Genomic DNA, 13,381 nt, shown 5'->3' with positions numbered 1-13,381 from the left:
GTTTTTGTTGAATATTATTTCAAGTGTAACTTAAAAAAAAATTCAGTGGATTTTGGAAATTCTCAGAGAAAGTAAAGGAAAAAAATGTTAATGCACTCATTCACCTTTACATGGTGAAAGTTCTTTCTTGACCCTATGAACACATTTTTTCCACTCATGTTTCCGTAGTTGTCAAGTGTATCAGATGTGTTGGGCATGTGAATATCCAAGTGCCTGTGTAATAAAGTATCTTTATTTCATTCATAAACCACTGGGTTCTGATCCATTGTTACATGATGCAGCTTAAAATGAGTGTGTCAGTTTTTGCTTTCTCATTTGATTCCTTGCAATAGAGGATTTAAGGTTACTGCTTCGTTGCTAGTGCGAGCTATAATGATAGAATATTGAGTTGCAGGACAAAGTTTCATGTCGGAAACATAAGATGGATGGGGAATTATTACCAAAGAAAAGTACCAGAGCTTACATAAACATGTCAATAAATAATGGGGTTGGGCTACTCTAGGCAATGCTTCCACTCTTCCTTTCTTGCACATCTGATCTACTTCACAATCTTCTCAGCTTTCTGGATAGAGGAAGACAAATCCAATGAGTCTTGCTCCGGACAGGCACCTAGACTTGATTCCGTGGCTTTGTTAGGAAGGAAATCTAGTTAATATCTGTCCCTAACTTGACACCAACAATTTGTGGAATTTTCCCCCAAGAAAGAATGCCACTCACTGCCAGTGACAGGGATCAAACCAGGGTGATTATAAAATTATCTTCATTGTAATTCAAATTCAAATTTAAATTTAATTTTGATTCAAAAACATATATCAAAGAAAGGATTAAAAAAAACGATAGCAGTGTTTGCCCCCTTAAGTCCCTTCCAGCCCTAAAACACTTGATTCTATGATCCTGTACTTTCCACAAAACTAAAATTAAGACTTGTACTTTCCTATTGCATTTCTCTGTATTCTCAGAAATTTTTAAAATTTAATATGCTTTTGTCCCAACTAATCAGATATTTAGGAGCAATTGAGGATGTATGTGGCAGTACAAAGGGCAAACCACTGTGATGTTCCTTGAATTAGCAGGCAATTAAGGAAACAGCTTAAATATTAAGATAGTTGTGAATATGCATTTACTGAGCCCAGTTTATAGACTGTCACCAAAGCAGTTTCCCTTTTCTAGTTAGCCTTCCTAGTACTGTCCAAGAGTACTTAAAATTCCACCTCTCACCTTTTTTTCCATCAAATAATTTCAGTTGATTTCTTACTTCATTTTACTGCAAATATTTCATAATTGTGAATGTCACAGTAGTCAAATGCTTCTCTTATTTCACTCTTTTTAATTATCATGATTTAAGTATTCCTATGATACTTTGAGTTTTCCTAGGTGTGGGTCTTAAAATTTGCAGCAAAATGCATTTAACTCCCTTTCTTTGAATAATGCTCTAATGGATATTCTTATACATTTAGAATAGTTCTTCACATTGTGCAAAGTGTTTCATCATCCATTTCCTCATTTTGTCACACCTAGTGGATGAGGGATTCGTTGCAGATATTTTCATTTCTGTTTTCTGAGTGAGCCATCAGAGAGTCGGGGTGTGCGGGTGGCAGCATGACTGATGAAGAACACATAGGTGGAAATTGTCAGAATCGGCAATCTAACCCTTGTTTATGATTGCACCTAATAAGCCTTTGCTTTTGAAATACATTGGCTCCTGAAATACAAACTCTCCTGATTTCACTAAAAACAATTGTCATTTATTTATTTGCTATTTACACTCCATTCCTTACAAATGATTAGAGGTTGCTAGAAATTATGGCAGAACACGATTTAGACTTGGTCTACCTACTTGATCCTCTTTTCTGAAGGCTGATAATTAAGCTGCCACAAACCAGGGAAGTAAAACTCTCCTACTGCACAAGCCAAGTGCAGCAGTAAGGAGGCTCTGTAGAGGAGGCGGTGTGTACATCTGCAGTCATTTCTATCAAAAGTGACGAAATTGTCCCTAAAGAGCCTTTCATATATATATATATATATATATATATATTTGGCAAGCTTTTCAGCAGATTTCTGCTTGAAGTAGAAGAAAATATGGGTCAGGTGAGAATTATGGAGTAAGCCAGGAGGAACTTTTTCTCTCCCTCCAGGGTTTAGTTGCATGCTAGGAAACCTGAAGGGAAGGATTTAGACAGATTGTGCCAAATCATCCTGATACCTAAACAACTCTCTGTTTGTATTTAGAAATCCCTGGAAATGTTTTTTTCCAAGCCAGTTGGTTTGGTGGAATATAGGCCCGGCTGTTTTAGAAGGTGACGCCAACCAGGGAAAAGAATTTCAAAATAGGTTGTTTTTTAAAACCATACCCAAACTAATTGAAGTGTTTTTGAAACCTTGAAAATTAATTTAGTTGCTCTGGATATATTACATTTTATATATATATTAAGGGCATTTTAAAATTCCTGAGCTGTTTTTGTTTGATGCTGAGATTTTAGGTAAGCTTTAAGTTTAGGAACACTCATACAGGATGGATAGAAGTATCCCTCCACCCTGGACAATAAGATGAGAGCTTGGAGAGGTTAGTAAGAAGATGAATCATTGACTGAATTGTGTGAGGAACTATGACTGAAGGTCCCTTGTTGTGGCCGAATTGTAGGAGAAGGTCCTGAATCTACTTCCACAGACCGCTGCTGGAAACTCCACTTTCCGTAAGGCTCCTTTGCAGCACCTGTCAAAAGAGTTTCCTATCCATATTGCCGTGGTGAACTCTGACTAAACCATCTCTCTGTGAGAGCTGCTGTCTTGGGCAAGTGGTATGGGTGGCTGGGTTGGGAAACAGGGCGGGCACTGGGAGTGGAGAGAAGTGTTGGTTACAAAGGCAGTAGCTGATCAGTGGTCCATTCTGTTCTGACCCGAAGCAGATGGTCACTTTTGATCAGAAGGAATTTGGTGTTCTCTGTTTCTGGAAAGGAGAGGGTTCAAAAGGGAAAGAAATCAGAATGAGATCATTTGGAGGTGAAGTCTTCTGGAATGTGTGTAAGAGGTTAATAGAAACAGACTTAACATTCCTCATTTCAATGTGTTTGTGCAAAGAAAAGAAAGGCAGCAGAGAAAAGCTTTAAAAAGGAAACTTGGATAGTTTAAAATAAAAAGAAAACAAACTCTAATGATGTGAACACAGCAAATAGCCAGCAAAAATCTGAGAGAATCAAATTGGATTTCAGCTTTCAAAGTTTTCTGCCTATTTCTCTGGGGGCAAGGGTTGTATTTCTTGGTTGTCTGTGAAAATCAAAGTGTTCTTCTAAAGTTTTGGGTTTTTAAGAGTTTCCATATTTTCTTAGAAAGATTGGTTATGCATTTAAAAATCTTTCTATAGTCATTTAACATTCATTGCCAGAAATATCTCTACTGCACATGCAGAGGCACAGACAGTAAATATATAGCTCTGAACATATGACACCGTCTCTTGTTTATGCACCTTCCTTCCCAAAGGTGAATTCACTGACGTATCATCAATGGATACTTTTGTTCTTTTCTAGTAGTAGCCATGAGTGTGTCAAGCCATCCACATAAAGAATTACTGGTTCATACTGAGGACTTCTATGTTCATTTCATCTGACATGAATAGCAGGACCAACTGGCCTATCTAAGTATCAAACTTGGCTTCAGTATTGCTGTGCCTTTGTCACGTGATCTAACTATGGGCCTATATGATTGAGCGGGACTATTAATACATGATCCAAGAAGAGAAAGGCCTAATTTTTAACATGTCAAAGTCCCTTAAATGCTATTTATGACATGTCTTTAACAAAGTTAAACTTACTTTTTTGATTGCAAATTATTTTATTTTAGGTATAAACAAATTTATTTTCAAAAAGTTAATTTACCAAATTACCAGCAGAGAGCAGGACCCAGAGCAAATGAGACAGACAAGTAAATGCTGATGGAGGAAAGAAATGAGAAGCATGGAGCATGAGAAGGCTGATGGGGACGCAGTGCGGGACCATGGACAGAAGGTACAATCTGAGCTTGGGGCTGGGAACGTTATCACCTGGGTAGGAAGGATCCTGGAACTGGGTGAAATGCCACCTGGGGAGAGGTGGCGTAATGCCAAAGGCTAGTAGGTAGCTACTTAACAACATTGCCTAATTCCAAAGATCTATCTATCCATGAATTACTTGATTTTTTTCCCACTTTTCATCCGAATGTACTACATTATGTAAAATCATGATATTTTACCCATTCTCTGTTGTGCAAGATAATCTTCGGGAGGGAGGGGGACATACGGGGATGGGATAGGATGAAAGGAATCTTTATGTATAATGAGTCAGAGTGTGAAAAATAGCCGTTTTTATTTTATTACTTTGTTGAGTCTGTAAATATATATTTTAATCATTGAGGTGACAAAAAAAAACTTTCGGATTTCAAGTGAAAACATTTCAGCAATATTTTGATTGGGGTATTATGGTTTTCAGATGTATAAAGAGAAATAATGTAGATAGAACCATAGCTTTATACCTCAATGTGTTTTAAAATACTGAAAGATAAAATTAATTAAATGATCATTTGAACGGAAAGTAATCAAAATATTAATATTACAAATCAAACAAGATGAGTTTTAAAGAAGAAAATGCTTGATGAAAATCAGGAGGTAGGAATTCCCTGGTGTTCCAGTGGTTATGACTCCACATTCTCACTGCCAAGGGCCCGGGTTCAATCCCTGGTTGGGAAACTAAGATCCCACAAGCCTCAAAGTGCGGACAAAAAAAAAAAAAAATTAAAACAAAAAGAAAAAGTCAGGAGGTAGGTCCCTATTTCTAAACATAAGAAGACAATGGAATAAAATTTCTACCTCTACTTTATTTGTTCTTAAAAGAAAACAGAAGCAAAATCTACTTTTCCTCATTAAGACATTTGAAACTAAAAACCACATTATTTTAAGTTCTATAGGTCACATTAATTTTTTTTCAGAGATCTTATAGCTTTTATTTTTATTTAAAAATTGTTTTTGAAGTATAGTTGATTTACAATGCTGTGTTAGTTTCTGGTATACAGCAAAGTGATGCAGTTATACATATAGGTCACATTATATTTTTATCTGACTCTTTAGGTAAAATGAGGTCGGAGTCTAGAGAGAGAAAATGTAATTTTTATGCTACACAATTCAAATTTCTTTCTATATGGATATATATATACTTTCTATATATACTTTTAGTTTGCTGTAAAGCATTCTCATTGCTACTGATGTTTTTAAAGTAAATAACTACTTTGGCTCCATCCAACTATTAATGTACAAGAAAATTGAAGAGACTTAATGTAGAGAAAAGCCATTTGGGAAAGAATTTGCATTGTTTTATTCCTGCCAAATTTCATTATTTGCTCTGGATTTCTGTGTAATATAGTTTTTTGTGGGGTTTTTTAGGCAAAATTAGAACAGACAAGCAAATTTTTATGATACATATAATATTTAACTCAGACCTTATAATTCTAGAGTTGTGAAGTTCTGGGTGAAACAAATTCTGAAGAAGCTTAGAGAAATTAAAAGGGTGATGATAATAATAATAAATCTTTCCAAGTAAGGCATTAGAACTTGATTTTTTTAGTGCAGAAAATAAAAAATAGAAGACAGCATAGAATGATTGTCATGTATATACTGGTTTAAGATGATTGTCAAAAAAAGCTGGTGCTAATTGTTTCTTTTTTTTTTTTCATTTTCACAGTTCATACCTCATTTTCATCACTGTAGATGTAGACCAGTAATTCTCAAAGTGTGTCCATTGATCCCTAGGTGTCCCAGAGACCTTTGCAGGACTCTACAAGGTCAAAAAATTCTTAAGACTCTTAAGATGTTATTTGCCTTTTTTACTCTCATTCCTTCCTTAGTGTGCAGTGGACTTTTCCTACATTTCCATGAGATGTGATGACATCATTGCTTTGATGACTAATGGAATATGTATTTGTCAACTGCTTATGTTAAATTTTTCTTAATTTTGAATATGATAAATATTGATAGATATAACTCACATAAAGTGAAGTTCTTTAAGAAATTCAACAATATTTAAGACTGGAAAAGGGGTCTTGAGACCAAAATATTTAAGAGCCACTGATTTATACCTGAGCACAATCGTAATTTTTCCAGTAGTCAATGATGTTGGATAATTAGAAATTTCTTATAAGATATAATTATCATATTTACCTCTAAATTTTCTATGCCTTTTATATCTTGTATTGCATTTTGGAACCCCTACTTTCTTTTCTTATTTAATGTTAATTTATAATTTAAGATTGAGAAATGATTTTTCATTTTATATTCTTATTTTAAATATTTTATTGGGCATGATTTAGATTAAGTTATGATTATATGCCCATATTCATTATTTACATTTGCAGTTTGACTGGTAAGTTGTCTATCAACTTTAATCGAGTTGTTCCTAGCCTAAGGTAGAATGAGAGGGAGTATTATAAAGGTAGAACACATTTTATTTGTGTCCTTATTTTGGTGATAAAATTTATTGGAAAAACATTTATAAATTATTTGTTTCTTTAATCTTCTATTGTATTATCTATATTAGTGGTCCTATACATTGCAAATTCATTGTTGGCATAAATAACAATAGAAACACTGAAGATCATCCCTTTGATTCAAATTTGAGGAAATGTTAAGTTTCTTACCTCTTACCTAATCCTTGATCCTTAATTTCAAACATATAATTTATTGTGGTTTTAAATAATTAAAGCTAAAAAGGGAATTCTGAAAATATGTATTTATCATTTATAGAAAATATTATCTGAATTACCCATATTAGTTGCTCATCATTTATTCACATTCATACACACATTTTTTTTTGTTTGTTTTGTTTTGTTTTGTTTTACACATTTTTTTTAATGAATAGTATGTTTCAGAAACTCTTCAAAGTGTTAGTGGTTCTGCAGTGGACACAATAGACAAAAATAACTGTCTCCATAAATCTCCCATCCTAGTAATATTTATCGAATAACCGATTAAAGATATGTGGGAAAAATTTGAAGAATGACAAAAGCATGAGTTTTGTCTGTCTTCAACTGAAATTGAAGTAGAACATTGCAATTAGTCATTGACTTAAGTTTATATGCACAGACACCATCATGTTTAGAAATATTTGAAAATAGAATTATTTTGTTATTTGTTCTGGTATGGTACTCTCTCATAATCTTTACAGTTCACTGGGATATAACCAAGTATAGGAGGAGAGAAAGTGTTTGAAAATGATCTATTTGGAGAAGGTAGGAATATTAATGAAATTAATTAGAGATGTTGGATTCCATGGGACTGGACATGTGTTTACCAAATAATTGTCCAAATTCCTCTTTACTTTATGGCCATTGACTACATTTGAATGATATGAAAAATAATACTCAGTGTTTGTTGTAGCATTAGCCATGTAAATCAGTACGCTATTATTAATTTGTATTTGTTTACACTGGAAATGTCTCCTTTGGGCAGGATTTTTGTATAAATCAAATTATTTGGATTCCATTTAAAGATAACATCTTTGTTATCTTAATATTCATGATCTAGGTGATCAGTTTCAGGATTATGTAAGAACATTTTTCAAAACTATTTTTATAATTACTTTCACTCAAACAGGACCGCTTGTTTTGCAAGTAAACTGTGAGAGACAATATTTCAATTTCAAAGGAGAATGAAATAAATATCGAAAAATTGAGTTGTCCTTGAAAAATTGAGGTAGATCTTGAGTATTTTTTTCTTTCAAATACGATTCTCCTTACTATTAATCTTTTAAAGGTAAAGATCTTTATTGTGTTATTTAAAGGTAAAGATCTTAATTGTGTTAACATTTTTTTAGCACAAAACCAAAACTGGGTCCTTGATAAACTCTTTTGTTCATTCTATTTATTTGGACATAGCTGGAATTATAAACTAAACTTATTAAAGATAAAATGAATTTACTTTCTTTATGATGTCTTAATCAAAGTTTTATCCATTATTTACTGTGAAAGTTTTGTCCCCACTTAAACTGTATTTATTTTAAGTGTCTTCTTCCAAAATAAGTTCTGAACCAAAAACCCCTTTAGAAAGGAAGACACACTTAAAAGGCAACATTATAGCATAAATGCAAGAACTATAGTACACTGAGCCATCACATATTGTATTTATGTAAGAAAAAAATCCTCTCTACCATGTTATTAAGCTAACTTTACTCTCATTTCAAATACGTGTTGTATTGAAGTTAATATATATGCTATTACTTTTGTTCCCTAAAGTGATCATTGATCCTATTATCTGTAAAGCTAGGGAGTGAATGGGAGACACCTGCAAAATGGTGATGCATTAGAGCAAAAAAGATTGAACTGATTATTAAAATGTCTTGAAAAAGTCAGTTGTAAGGCCAATGTGGATGGAGAGGGAAGAGTGTGAACATGATTCAAAGCTTTACCAACTTTCCCAGGACATAGAAAATAGAGACATTGCATCTTCATCTCCCTCTCTGAAAGAAGCTACTATGTGAATAATATGGAATATCTTGAGGGACATATTTTGATTTTTATAAGTTTGTTATAACTTTCTGATATATATAATTATTTTTTCTGAGTGACCAAGCCCAGTGTTAGTGTTAATTTCATCCTCAATGACCCTGGGAGAGAGGTAATATAATCACCAATAGTTTTTCATTTAAAAAGTATTTCAATGACATCCTTCCTTTCACTGACCCCACCCAAGGGTTTACAAAGGACTGATATATTGTAGAAATCAGAGTTGTCTATTTTAAATACTTTTATTTGTGAAAACTTGTAATTTGGAGGTATGTGAACACTCCTACAAATAGTTGTATTGAAGCTAACTATGCCATTTTTCTAGTGTCTTCCTTTAAATTTTTCCAAATTGGATAATGAATATACTGAAGTAAATTCAGAAAAAAGTATATTAAATTTCTAAAGTCCTTGTAAGATGCAACACCCCTTCTTAATACCTCTGGATGATAGTAGAAAACCTAAAAATGTTATTGCACATAATTCAAGGGGAAACCTACCAACAGTGCTGGTAACAGTGGAAACTAAAAGTTGATATTTTTCAGGGCTACATCCAAATCCAATCAACAAATGAGATAAAACTGCAAAATCTCTTTAGTAAATATAACAACTAAACAACGGCAATAATAAAAGGTAGATAGATAAATAGGAAGAGTGAAAGGTAAAGGAGATAAAGTAGAAAAGGTCACTAAAGTTAATACCAGCTAAATTAAAGTTAAACTAGCTAAAGAACCAAAAAAAAGCATGCTATAATTATATAATTTCTAAAATAAACAGGTAGTTATTTCAGTTCCATCATTATACTATTGGAATAAACAAAAGAATTATTGATTGATTTCTCTTAATTTCAAGCAGTTGATCCTAAAATCCTATATATTGTATCTATGAAGATAATACTACATCAACCAAGTAATTTGGGAAATTACAGGTTACCTACATAATAAATTACTCCTGAAATATTTGGAAATACCTTTGAGCTAGACCAAAGATATAAAACCAATGGAAGTGAGGCTTCATACATTCCAAGCACTGACTCCTAAGGTAGGCAACCTCTCTTAATTTGAGACAATTCAATATGATAGAAAAGTGGATGAGCACTTTTTAGTTTTGATTTGTGACCTGGAACAAGTCACTTAAACTTTCCAGGGCTTAGTTTTTCTATAAGCAAGATGATGGTTCTGGAACAGGTTGTCTTTAGAGTCCTTACCAGCTTTTAATTTCCATGATTACGCAATTATAAAATTATCTACAGTTCTGATCTGAGACTTTGCGCATGGTGCTGCCATCGTGTGGTAGGCACAGTGATAGTTCTGTATTTTTTAAGTATGTATATATAGTAGAGGGGGAAAATCAACAGAGCAAACATTGAAAACAGATGTGCAGTCAAAGAGACACTACCAGGTTTTAAATGTGTGACTCTGTTCTATTTTGTAATTCAGCTCATGTGTAGCGATTTTTACATCCCCTCTATAAGTGATATCTTATGATAAGTTTCTTTTTCTGCGTGACTTAACTTCACTTAGAATCATAGTACGTCAATCCACTCGTTATGCTGCTATTAGCCTTTTGACATTTATTTCATGGCTGACTGATATTCCGTTGTACATAAGTATCACAACTTCTTTATCCATTTTTCTCTTTCCTGGAATATTTAAGGTGTACCAAAGTCGAGGTCCTTGTAAACAGAACAGCCTTAAACTTTGGGGTGCCTGTGTCATGTTGATTTCTAGTTTTCCCAAGATACAGGCCTATGAGTGCAAGTGCCCTATGCTCTGTAGCTCTGTTTTTTAGATGTTTTACGAAACACCATACACTTCTCCAGAGTGGCTGTTGGCTATTTACATCCCGGCCATCAGCGTAACAAGACTCCCCTTTTTCAGTGGCCTGTCATGTATTTCTTTTTTTTTACACTTTGTTAGGATGGGTCTTTTGCCTGGTGGGAAGTGAGAATTTTTGTCGTGCTGATTTTCGATCCCAATTGTTTGGTTGGCCAAAAAGTGCGGATTCGTTTTTTCCTGAATATATTCAGGGAAAAACACATACACCCTTTTTGGCCAACTGCATCATTGTCGAATTTCTGCCGCTTTAAAGGCGAGTCCAATGTATCCCTTGAAATCTGTTTCCTGCAATTTTTCCATGCTTTCAAATCCTCTTCGATGCCTTACCTCAATATATTTTTGGACGATAGTTATCATTTATAATTCTTCAAGTTTGTGACTTGCAGTGCCCCTGAGCTCCATTTTACAACAAGCTTTGTTGTGAGCTGGCCCCCAAACCACAGGATTGCTTCAGGCCCTATTCCGGTTCTGGGGGCGGGCAGGCTGAGCCTTTGTTTAATTCTTCTTCCTGATGGGATTTTAGAGTGATATGTGCCTGTGCAAACACCTACAGCTAGTCTCTCCTTGGTTCTCCCTAATGCTGTTCATCCTCCGGACAAATTGCAAACTGTATGAAACAGGAGGTTAAAGGTGCTTATTCTCCAAGTGCGGAGATTGTTAGTAAAGCGGCTGGAACGGCAAAACCGAGCACTAGGAGTTGAAAAATGAGGTGTGTTTTAGAAACCTTTCCCGATCACACAGTGTACCATCCTTTGGGTTTCCAGTGCATGTTTTAGCTGTAAGAAATTTCTCTTGAACCTGGAGAGTTGGGACCCATGGAATCGGTATCAAGCAGTATTACTTTAAAGGGTTTGCATTTGCTCACCCAACCTTACCAATCCTCTCCGCCCCAAGAATTTCTAGCCGTATGTGTCTTCCAGCTGTTTGTCTAGATTTTGTCAATCCACGTTGCACCAGAGCCCCTGTACGAATTTTGTAAGAGTTTCTATCTCTTTCATGATCTTTATTTTTTTGTTATTTATATTTATAATGGGTTTTAGCTGATTTTCAATGCTCTGTTTATGCCGCTTCACATCCACTTGATTCACTTACAGAGAGATATCAATAAATACATTTTAAGATTCTTACTACACATATATATTGTTCTGCAGTGAATAGGGTGTGTTGAGTCCAGTTCTTTGAACCATGAGTCGGTCACGCCTATTACATATTTGGTTGATAGAATGGTATCTGTGCTAATTTCAAACTCTTCCTTTATGCATCACCCCACCTCACCTTTCCCATTAAGCAGCCATAAGTGTGTTTTCTAAATGTGTGACTCTGTTCTGTTTTGTAATTCAGTTCATGTGTAGCGATTTTTACTTTCCCTCTATAAGTTATATCTTATGATAAATTTCTTTATCTCTGTGACTTACTTCTCCTAGAATCATCGTTCCCAAATCACTCATTATGCTGCTGCTGGCCTTATGACATTGATTCCCTGGCTGAGTGTTATTCCATTGTACATAAGTACTGCAACTTGTTTATCAATTTGTCTCTTTCGTGGGATATTTAAGGTGTACCTGAGTCGAAGTTCTTGTAAACAGAGCAGCCCTAGACTTTCTCGTGCCTGTGTCCTGTCGATTTTTGTTTTTCGCAAGGTATACGCCCATGTGTGGAAGTGCCCTATGCTCTGTAGCTGTTTCTTAGATGTTTTAGGAAACACCATACTGTTCTCCAGTGTGGCTGTTGGCAGTTTACATAGGGCCCATCAGGGTAACAAGGATCCCTTTTCTCCATGGGTTGTCCTGCATTTCTGTTTTTACACTCTTTCAGAATGACCCTTTTGAGGGATTCGAAATGAGACTTCTTCGTACTGCTTATTTGCATTGCCCGCTTGTTTGGTTGTCCAAAAAGGGCTGTATGCGTTTTTGCTGAATATATTCAGGAAAAAAAGCATACACCGTTTTTGGCCTACTGCATCATTGTCGAAGGTCTGCCACTTTTCATGTGCTTTAAAGGCGAATCCCATCTACCCCTTGAAAACTGTTTCCTGGAATTCTGGCTTGCTTTCAAATCCACTTCATTGCCTTACCTCAAGATATTTTTGGACGATAGTTCTCATTTATAACCCTGCAGGTTTTTGAATTGCAGTGCCCCTGAGCTCCATTTTTCAACTTGCATTTTTGTGAGCTGGCCGCAACACCGCAGGATTGCTTCAGGCCCTGTGCTGGTTCTGAGAGGCAGGCTGAGTCTTTGGCTAATTCTTCTTCCTGATGGGAAATTAGTGTGGCATGTGCCTGTCCAAACACCTACAGCTAGTCTCTCATTGGTTCCCCCTCTTCCCCTTCATCCTCCGGACAAATTGCAAAGTGTGCAAAACAGTAGGTAAAAGGCACTGAATCTTGAAGTGGGGAGATTGTTACTAAAATGGCTGGAATGGCGAACCCGAGCAGCAGCAGGTAAAAAATGAGCTGCGTTTTAGAAACCTTTCCCGATCACACGGTTTCCCATCCTCTGGGTTTCCCGTGCATGTTTTAGCTTTAGGAAGATTCCCTTAAACCTGGACAGTTGGGACCCATTTAATGGGTAGCACGCAGTATTGCTTTAAAGGGTCTGCATTTGCTCACCCAACCTCAACAATCCTCTCAGCTCCAAGTGTCCAGCCTTATGTCTCATCCAGCTGTTGGTGTAGATGTTGTCAATCCAGGGTGTATCACATCCCATGAACGAATTTTGTAAAAATTTCTCACTCACTGTCTTTGTGTTTGAAACTTATTTTTATACTGGGGTTTAGCTGATTTTCACTGCTGTGTTTATGCCGCTCTACACACAGTTGATTAACTGACAAAGATATAGCAATACATAGGTTTTAAGATATTTACTAGTCAGATATATTCCTCTGCGATGAAGATGGGGTGTTGAGTCCAGTTCATTGATCAAGGAGTAGGTCTTGTCTAATACCTATTTGGTTTATTGAACGGTATCTGTGCTAATTTCAAACTCTGGTTTTATGCATCACCCCACCTCAGCTTTCCCCTTAAGCA

Source organism: Orcinus orca, chromosome 1 (assembly GCF_937001465.1).
Source record: "Orcinus orca chromosome 1, mOrcOrc1.1, whole genome shotgun sequence".
In the NCBI taxonomy this organism is placed as follows: domain Eukaryota; kingdom Metazoa; phylum Chordata; class Mammalia; order Artiodactyla; family Delphinidae; genus Orcinus; species Orcinus orca.
The sequence above is the reverse complement of the archived record's forward strand: the minus strand, read 5'-3'. Positions refer to the sequence as shown.